The sequence below is a fragment of the Sus scrofa genome, chromosome 15, assembly GCF_054392235.1.
Source record: "Sus scrofa isolate SSC_HxYL_T2T_F1_AM1 chromosome 15, Sscrofa_HxYL_maternal_Yorkshire_Landrace_v2.0, whole genome shotgun sequence".
Classification (NCBI taxonomy): Eukaryota; Metazoa; Chordata; class Mammalia; order Artiodactyla; family Suidae; genus Sus; species Sus scrofa.
Window position 1 is genome coordinate 53,712,085 of NC_139397.1, and position 7,471 is coordinate 53,719,555.

The 7,471-nt window shown below is 38.6% G+C and overlaps 1 protein-coding gene across 5 annotated transcripts in view; it reads left to right on the forward strand.

Annotated features, from left to right (window-relative positions):
- NEIL3 (nei like DNA glycosylase 3) overlaps positions 1-7,471 on the forward strand; it is a 383,724-nt gene that overhangs the window by 299,911 nt on the left and 76,342 nt on the right. For all 5 annotated transcript variants that reach the window (XM_084999924.1, XM_021076035.2, XM_084999922.1 and 2 more), the window contains one exon: positions 1,958-2,141. The gene's annotated coding sequence lies outside the window, so the exon portion shown is untranslated. The remainder of the gene's footprint in view (positions 1-1,957; positions 2,142-7,471) is intronic.

A 7,471-nucleotide genomic window follows, 5' to 3' on the forward strand; every position in this document is an offset into this window, starting at 1 on the left:
AAAAAGCAAAAACAAAAACAAACAAACAAACAAAGAGTATCCTTTTCCAAAGATTGGTCTACATTGTTCAGAGATTTGCAGAATGGAGTGAGTCTTATAGACACTCGGTCAGAAGAAAAGCTGTGTTCTTTCCCTGTGACAACTGGTATTTGCCACCCCAGCTTGGGCTGATGGCTTAAAAGCAGTCAGAGGACTTCACTTTGGAAAGGTGTTTTTTTGGTTTGTTTGTTTGTTTGTTTTCTTTTTTCTTTTTTAGGGCCACACCTACGGCAAATGGAAATTCCCAGGCTCAGGGTAGAATCCGAGCTGCAGCTAGAGTCTACACCACAACCATGGCAACACTGGATCTGAGCCACATCTGCAACGTATGCCACAACTTCTGGCAATGCCGGAAACTGAGTGAGGCCAGGAATTGAATCCTACTGGCATCCTCATGTACCAGTAGGATTCTACCTGCGCTGAGCGACAGCGAGAACTCCTGGAAAGTTCTTAAGTGTCAACTTCTCCAACACAAAAGGCCGGATAGTAATTGAAATTTGACTCTAATATGCAGCCACCTTACTTTCTTTCTTATATTAAGGAAATTCTTCTTACATCAGAGTTTAGGGAATGCATATTCTTAGGCAAGAATTACAAAGGTATTAACTAGTGAAACTTTGCAAACATAAGTTAAAATGTAAAGTGAAACTAAATAATTTACCACCAAGTGAAAACCTTTAAATAAGATATCAGAAAGATACTTTTTAAAAAGTTTCTTCTCTTGGTCTTTCATCCCTTTCAGGGAATTTCAAATAATGAGTGAGTCCTTGCTTAGAAGAAATAAACAAGTGTAAATAAAACAGACGCAATGAATGTTAGTTTATGTCTAGGCACCTCTGCATCAGATAACTTTGTAAGGCAATTGAGCTTTCTTCCAGGGTTTCCATGTGGTTGATAATGTCTGTGCATTATCTTTCAGGTGAGTCTTTCATAATAAAACAAATCCCCCAGAGCCTCAAAACCAATTAACCTACAGTTCTATTTTTCCTTTTTTCCCTATGAATCTCTACTTCAGTTAAAAATACAGTTACTGATAAAAATAACAACCATGGCATCAAAGACATGTTTGCCACACACCTGTATCAACAACTCTATCATTTTAGCCAATCCGTTAGTTAACGGCCAAGAGGACACCATGTGGTCGGCATACTCAGATTGACCCTACTGCCTCACTGAGGAAATAAGACTATTTTTGACTGTTGGGTGGAATGGAGCCCACATTACCATATTGTAGAAAGATTGGTTGGGCCTTGTAGTACCTGAAGTGCAAATATATTAATGAGTCCTATGCAGTTATTGGTTGATTGACTTGAATATATCAAGGCTTCGTTAGAAAAGAAAAATGCATTACCATTAAGTATAAAGCTAAATACCAAAATCCCTTTAGCCATGAGCTGGGTGCTATCTATTTTTATGTTTCAAGAACATTAAACAAAAGAGGAAAACAAGTGTCACAGACTTCAGTCTCGGAGAGTCCAAATCATCTATCTTATGAGTTTTGTGATGTATGGTTTATATGTACATACTATGAGAACTGAGTCAAGTATTTGCTGCTTATAGCTCTCATTAAAAGTAGATAAGTGGGTTTGATTGTGCCTGCATCTAAGTGGTAAGTATGGTCATCCTTGATGGTGAGCCAGGCTAAATACAGGGGTTGGCTTGCTCAACTTAGATTCTATCCTATCTCTGAGATTTGGGAAAACTGAGAACAACATTTATCCATGGCCACTAGGATTCAGGATGCAAATTCAGCTCCTCAGACTAAATGCACTTGGGTGAGATTCAGTAAGTGAAAATGAGGTTGAAACCATTTCCTTGTCCCTTTTGATTTTTTTTTTCTAATGAAAAAGAGGTCATGGAAATATGAAGATTTTCTGCCCCATTAATTTTCCTTCTTTCTGCTTCTTTTGTTTTCTAGGAGATGCATCAGAGGTGCAGGATGGTGTTAGCCTTATGGGACTAGATCCCTACACCCTGCACCTTGGCGACTCTCAGCACCACTGGGTTGTCCCAGTACATTCAGTCTCCTATGGATCTGCCCTTGATGGTGGAAGTCATTCATGGTGACTCAGCTAGAATTTGTCCTTCCAGTCTTCCTTAACGTAAGCCCATAATTCTCTGTGTTTCATCCTTTCCTCTTTTAAAGATATGGAGTGGACCTTGTTTTCATATTGAATTCTGACTGATACAGAGTCTGGCACTAGAAACAGCTGCAAGCAGAAGTCCTCAGTGATGGGAATTTGGGAGTGACTGTGGGACCTACTGGGGTGTGAAACAAGGATGATGCCCTTTTTTTTCCATTAAAAAAAGGAAAAACATTGTTGATCACATTATCACATCCAGTCACTTGAAATAAAATGCCTACTGGAGGGAAAGCTTTAGTATACCAGATACCTGTTGGGATAGAGTGCTGGAGAGGAATGTGGACTGAGGAACCCTGGCTATTTCCCACGACACTGGAGAATTTAAAGAAGAAGCACACACTCTGAGTCTTAAATTCTCAGCCCAGGATGTGGTTAGAAAACTAAGGAACATTTGCAGCCAGGAAACTGACATAGCTGAAATCAGACAGAGTCAGTTCCTATAATTTGCTAAATCACCATATAAATTGAATGCAAAGTCTTGCTGTGCCTCTTGTGTCAAAGCTTCAGTATTTATTAAGAGAAAGTGTAGTCCTGACTGAGGACATTTCGTGGACTCAGATGGATTTGACCACTTATGCTTACATATTTTGGTATAGACTTACAATTATACAGAAAATATGCATAGTTATATATATATAAAACATATGTACTTATATATATGAAAGGAGGGAAGGAAGGAAGGGAGAAGGAAGGGGATCTTTGTTTAGAAGAATGCCAAGTATTGATTGGTAAGTGTGAAGGGAATGCTGGAGTTATAGTAAATATAGTAAATACTTGTTGTAGTAAATATTGGTACAGGCAAGAATCATTAATCGATGCTAAAACCAGGGGGACAGATTTTGATAAGAAGCAAAATATTTGTCTGATCTGAAGTTGTCCCTCTAGATTGTTTACTAACTGCAAGGCCAAGTGAAGAAATCTGACAGCACATTGACAGGGTGATAAAGATGAGATAGACATTGTGTGCCTCTTGATTTGATACCCTGAGAAGGCTGTCAATCATGATGTCCTTTACGTAGTGTTCTGGCTAGGAATATGGAACCTAAATCTAATCATGAGGAAACATCAAACTCAGAGTAATGACCATTCTCTTCTATTTTCTGAAAGGTAGGAAAGGATCGTATTCTACATAAATGTTAGTAATAGTAATAAATAATAATACAAGACAGAGAAAAGCTTTATAAATGTCTCAAATGAGTCTCCAAAAACATGACAACTATGTGCAATAGCCAACTCTAGGCTACATTTTATACCAGAGGACAAGCGAACTCAATACAAGACATTATTGGATCAATGGACCAAATGGGAACATGGATGATAGATAAAAGTATGAAATTTATGTTAAATTTACTTAAAACGATAACTGCACATTTATTAGATGAGAATATATCTTTTTGCTTAGGAAATAAGTTTAGTGCAAAGGACCAAGAGGTATGCGAATTACTGTCAAACGTTTAGGGAGAGTCCACTGATAAAGCAAATGGAGCAAATTATTTAAAATAAGTGAGCCAGTGTAAAAGGCACTTTGTTGTTCTTTGTATACGCTTGTTTTTGCACCTTTGCTTTATATTTGAAGTTATTTCCAAATAAAAAAATGTTAACATATATTTTTATTTAAAATAATATATACAGCACCTTGAAAGATGTCCCCAGTAGGCCTTATGTAAGAAGGTCGGAAATGCTGCCGTTGATATAGTCTCACTGATTTCACTGAGGATGATTGGATCCCAGAGAGAATAAGACAAAGTGGCAGCAATTAACTGCTAGAAACAAGGTGCTCATGATTACAAAAACAGGCAGTGGGGACAGAAAGATAATCAGAAGGATGTTCCCCTTAAGGATCTTTAGTAGCTTCTAATTCACCCCAGACCAAGTTGGTCTGAGTCAACTTACAAAACTTGAGTGTTGGAGTTCCCGTCGTGGTGCAGTGGTTAACGAATCTGACTAGGAACCATGAAGTTGCGGGTTCAATCCCCAGCCTTGCTCAGTGGGTCGAGGATCCCGTGTTGCCGTGAGCTGTGGGTGTAGGTTGCAGACGTGGCTCAGATCTGGCGTTGCTGTGGCTCTGGCGTAGGCCTGCAGCTACAGCTCCAATTAGACCCCTAGCCTGGGAACCTCCATATGCCGCAGGAGCGGCTCTAGAAAAGGCAAAAAAAAAGACAAAAAAAAAAAAAAAAAAAAACCTTGAGTGTTGTAAGCAAAAGCCTAACTTTGACATCGTAAAGGAGTCAAAAGCCACCTCCTCTAGTTCTTCGGGGAAAATATTTCTCAAGACTGTGAGTAAGAGTATACAGAAGTTCCCTGGTGGCTCAGCAGATTAAGGCTCCAGCACTGTCACTGTTGTGGCTCTGCTTACTGCTGTGGCATGAGTTTGATCCCTAGCCTAGGAACTTCTGCCTGCCATGAGGATGGCAAAAAAAAAAAAAAAAAAAGGTAAAGAGTAAGATAGATTCCCTTAAGGAAGGACCTGTGACTGCTGAATCTTCTTTCCTGTGACTGCTGAATCTTCTTTCTAGTCTTTCCCAAAAGGACATAGGGCCCCTTACCATGGAACTGGAGTGGTAAACCTTGCAGGTTTGAGCTGGGACTAACTACTGAGCTTGGAGTAAAACATGGTTTGTTTGTTGTTTTTTTTTTTTTTTTTTTTTTTTTTGTATTTTTGCCTTTTCCAGGGCCGCACGTGTGGCATATGGAGGTTCCCGGGCTAGGAATCTAATTGGAGCTGTAGATACCGGCCTATGCCAGAGCCACAGCAATGCAGGATCTGAGCCGTGTCTGTGACCTACACCACAACTCACGGCAACGCCAGATCCTTAACCCATTGAGCAAGGCCAGGGATCAAACCCGCAACTTCATGGTTCCTAGTCAGATTCGTTAACCACTGAGCCACGACGGGAACTCCAAAACACAGGTTTTTAAAGATCCTAGTATACTTTGCCTCTGTCTTCCTTGCCTGAGTTCAGAATCATTTGGCAGTCAAAGGAGATTTAAATATCTATGTATCTTTTTGCTTTTTTTGGCCGTGCCTCAGGCATGTGGAAGTTCCCAGGCCAGGAATTGAATCCACACCACAGCAGTGACCTAAGCCACAGCAGTGGACAACTCCAGGTCCTTAACCCACTGAGCCATGGAGGAACTCCTTGATGTATTTTTAAAACTAATAAATATATTGGAAAATTTTTATCAGATGTGGTCCAGTAGGTTAGGCATACATCAGTCACCCCAGGTCCCCATGGTGAAATTAATCAGACACTCATGTTGGAGCACAGTGTAACCGTCTGTTTCATACAGACGTTTTGGCATGAGAGTTGCCTAATTAACAGCATCATTGGAGGCCATGACTTCAGTTGACAAAGTTTGAGACTAAACAGAATTGACTATTTTATGACCTGCTTGGCCATTTGGCCCTTTATTTACAAGTCACTGAGGGGATAAATTGTTAGGACAAGGCATCTTAACCACTCGAATGGCTCACTGAATTAAAAAACAAGGTATAGAATTGCTATTAAGGGAACAAATAAATACTTACCTATGGAAGGTTTCAAATTCTCTTTCATTTTCAGATCAGGGAAAACATGAGGAGCTATGAATCATGTCAAAGATATAAAGGGATTACTGATAATGCAAATTTTTTTCAACCTAACAGCTGTGCGGAAAAATTTTCATAATAATGATTGCATTTAATTACATAAAGAGCGGTAGAGTCTCTTTCATTTTATCTCAATAATGAAGCTTTGATTTTGAAGATAATCCTGGCCTTTCTCTGTCAAGGCCAGTATGTGAGCAACAGTGAATTCAATTCCATCTTAGTTATCCTGAGAGGATAAAGCAAGAAAAAATTTTCACATACATTATGAAGATGAAAACTATTACCACAGGGCATATTTTCTTTAATATGCTTTAAAAATATATATATATATATATGTATACATCTATATATGTGTAAATAGATATCCAAAAAAGAGAAAGAACTAGCTCCTGAATCTTTAGAGTTCACTGTTATATAATTCAACAAAAATTAAATGATACGAAAGTCTTTAAAAAAAAAAAAAAAACAACAGTAGTTTGTTACATTTTCTAGTACCCTCAACCTATTTGAGATTTAACAATGGCTCTTATGACTTACATCTTCTTTCACCCTTTGTTTCTGGAAAGATCACTAGTTTTATGAAAATAATTAGGGAGCCCAGCTCTGCCACATAAACTAGAGTCTTGAGGTTAATTAAAATGGAAAGAACACTGCACATATGTGGACCACCAGGAACGCCTGACAGGCAGGTACACAGACTTCTGTCATCCACTGAGAATACCAGTGAAGGAAGATAGTGTGGTGAATTAACGGGGGACCTTCATGTTTACACTTTCTGTTATAGTCTTCAGTTGACATTGATATCTGACACATTACACCCATAGAATGAAGAGTTGCTTACTCCACTGATTTTATACACAGTATTCAAAAATTTCCAAAATATTTCTATGTATTCCTAATAAGGGGTGAATATTTTTCCTATGTGTTTTTAAAAGAGAAATGAATGGAAACATTTTTGAATAGGCTCACTGATTTCAGGTAAAATGTCAGTTGTTGTTCAGCCTCTTTAATTGGCCACTTCTCACAAAAACTCTATTTTAAAAATTAATAATTTCTAAGAGTTCCCCTTATGGCTCAGCAGTAATGAACCCAGCTAGTATCCATGAGGATTCAGGTTCGAGATCTCCAGCCTTGCTCAGTTGGTTAAGGATCCGGTGTTGCCATGAGCCGTGGTGTAGGTCACAGATATGACTAAGATCCCACATTGCTGTGGCTGTGGTATAGGCTGGCATCTACAGCTTGGATTCAACCCCTAGCCTGGGAACTTCCATATTCCTCAGGTTCGGACATAAAAAAAAGATTTAAAAAATTTAACCATTTCCAAAAGCCATTCAAAGCCATGGTGTCAACACCAAAAAACTAGTTTCTTCAAAGGAGAATGACTCCTGAGCCTTGGTTTTTTTCAATATGAAATTGACACAAAAAGCCATCCCTTGTTGACTTGATGGAGTTTTTATGAAGATAAAATAAGAAGTATGAATGTACTTTATACTGCAAAATACTGTGTACGTGTTAGCATTTCATTATAGAAAATATACCCTTTTTTCCCTTTAGATGAAGAAGTTTTTTATCCTTAATTTGTTATGTGAGAGCAGTTTGGTGAGGGACAAGGAATTGTCCCTTCACAAATTCAGGAAGTATGGACCCCTGCCAGGTGGTTAATTAAAAGTTCACAAGAATGGGCAGAAATAAAATAGTG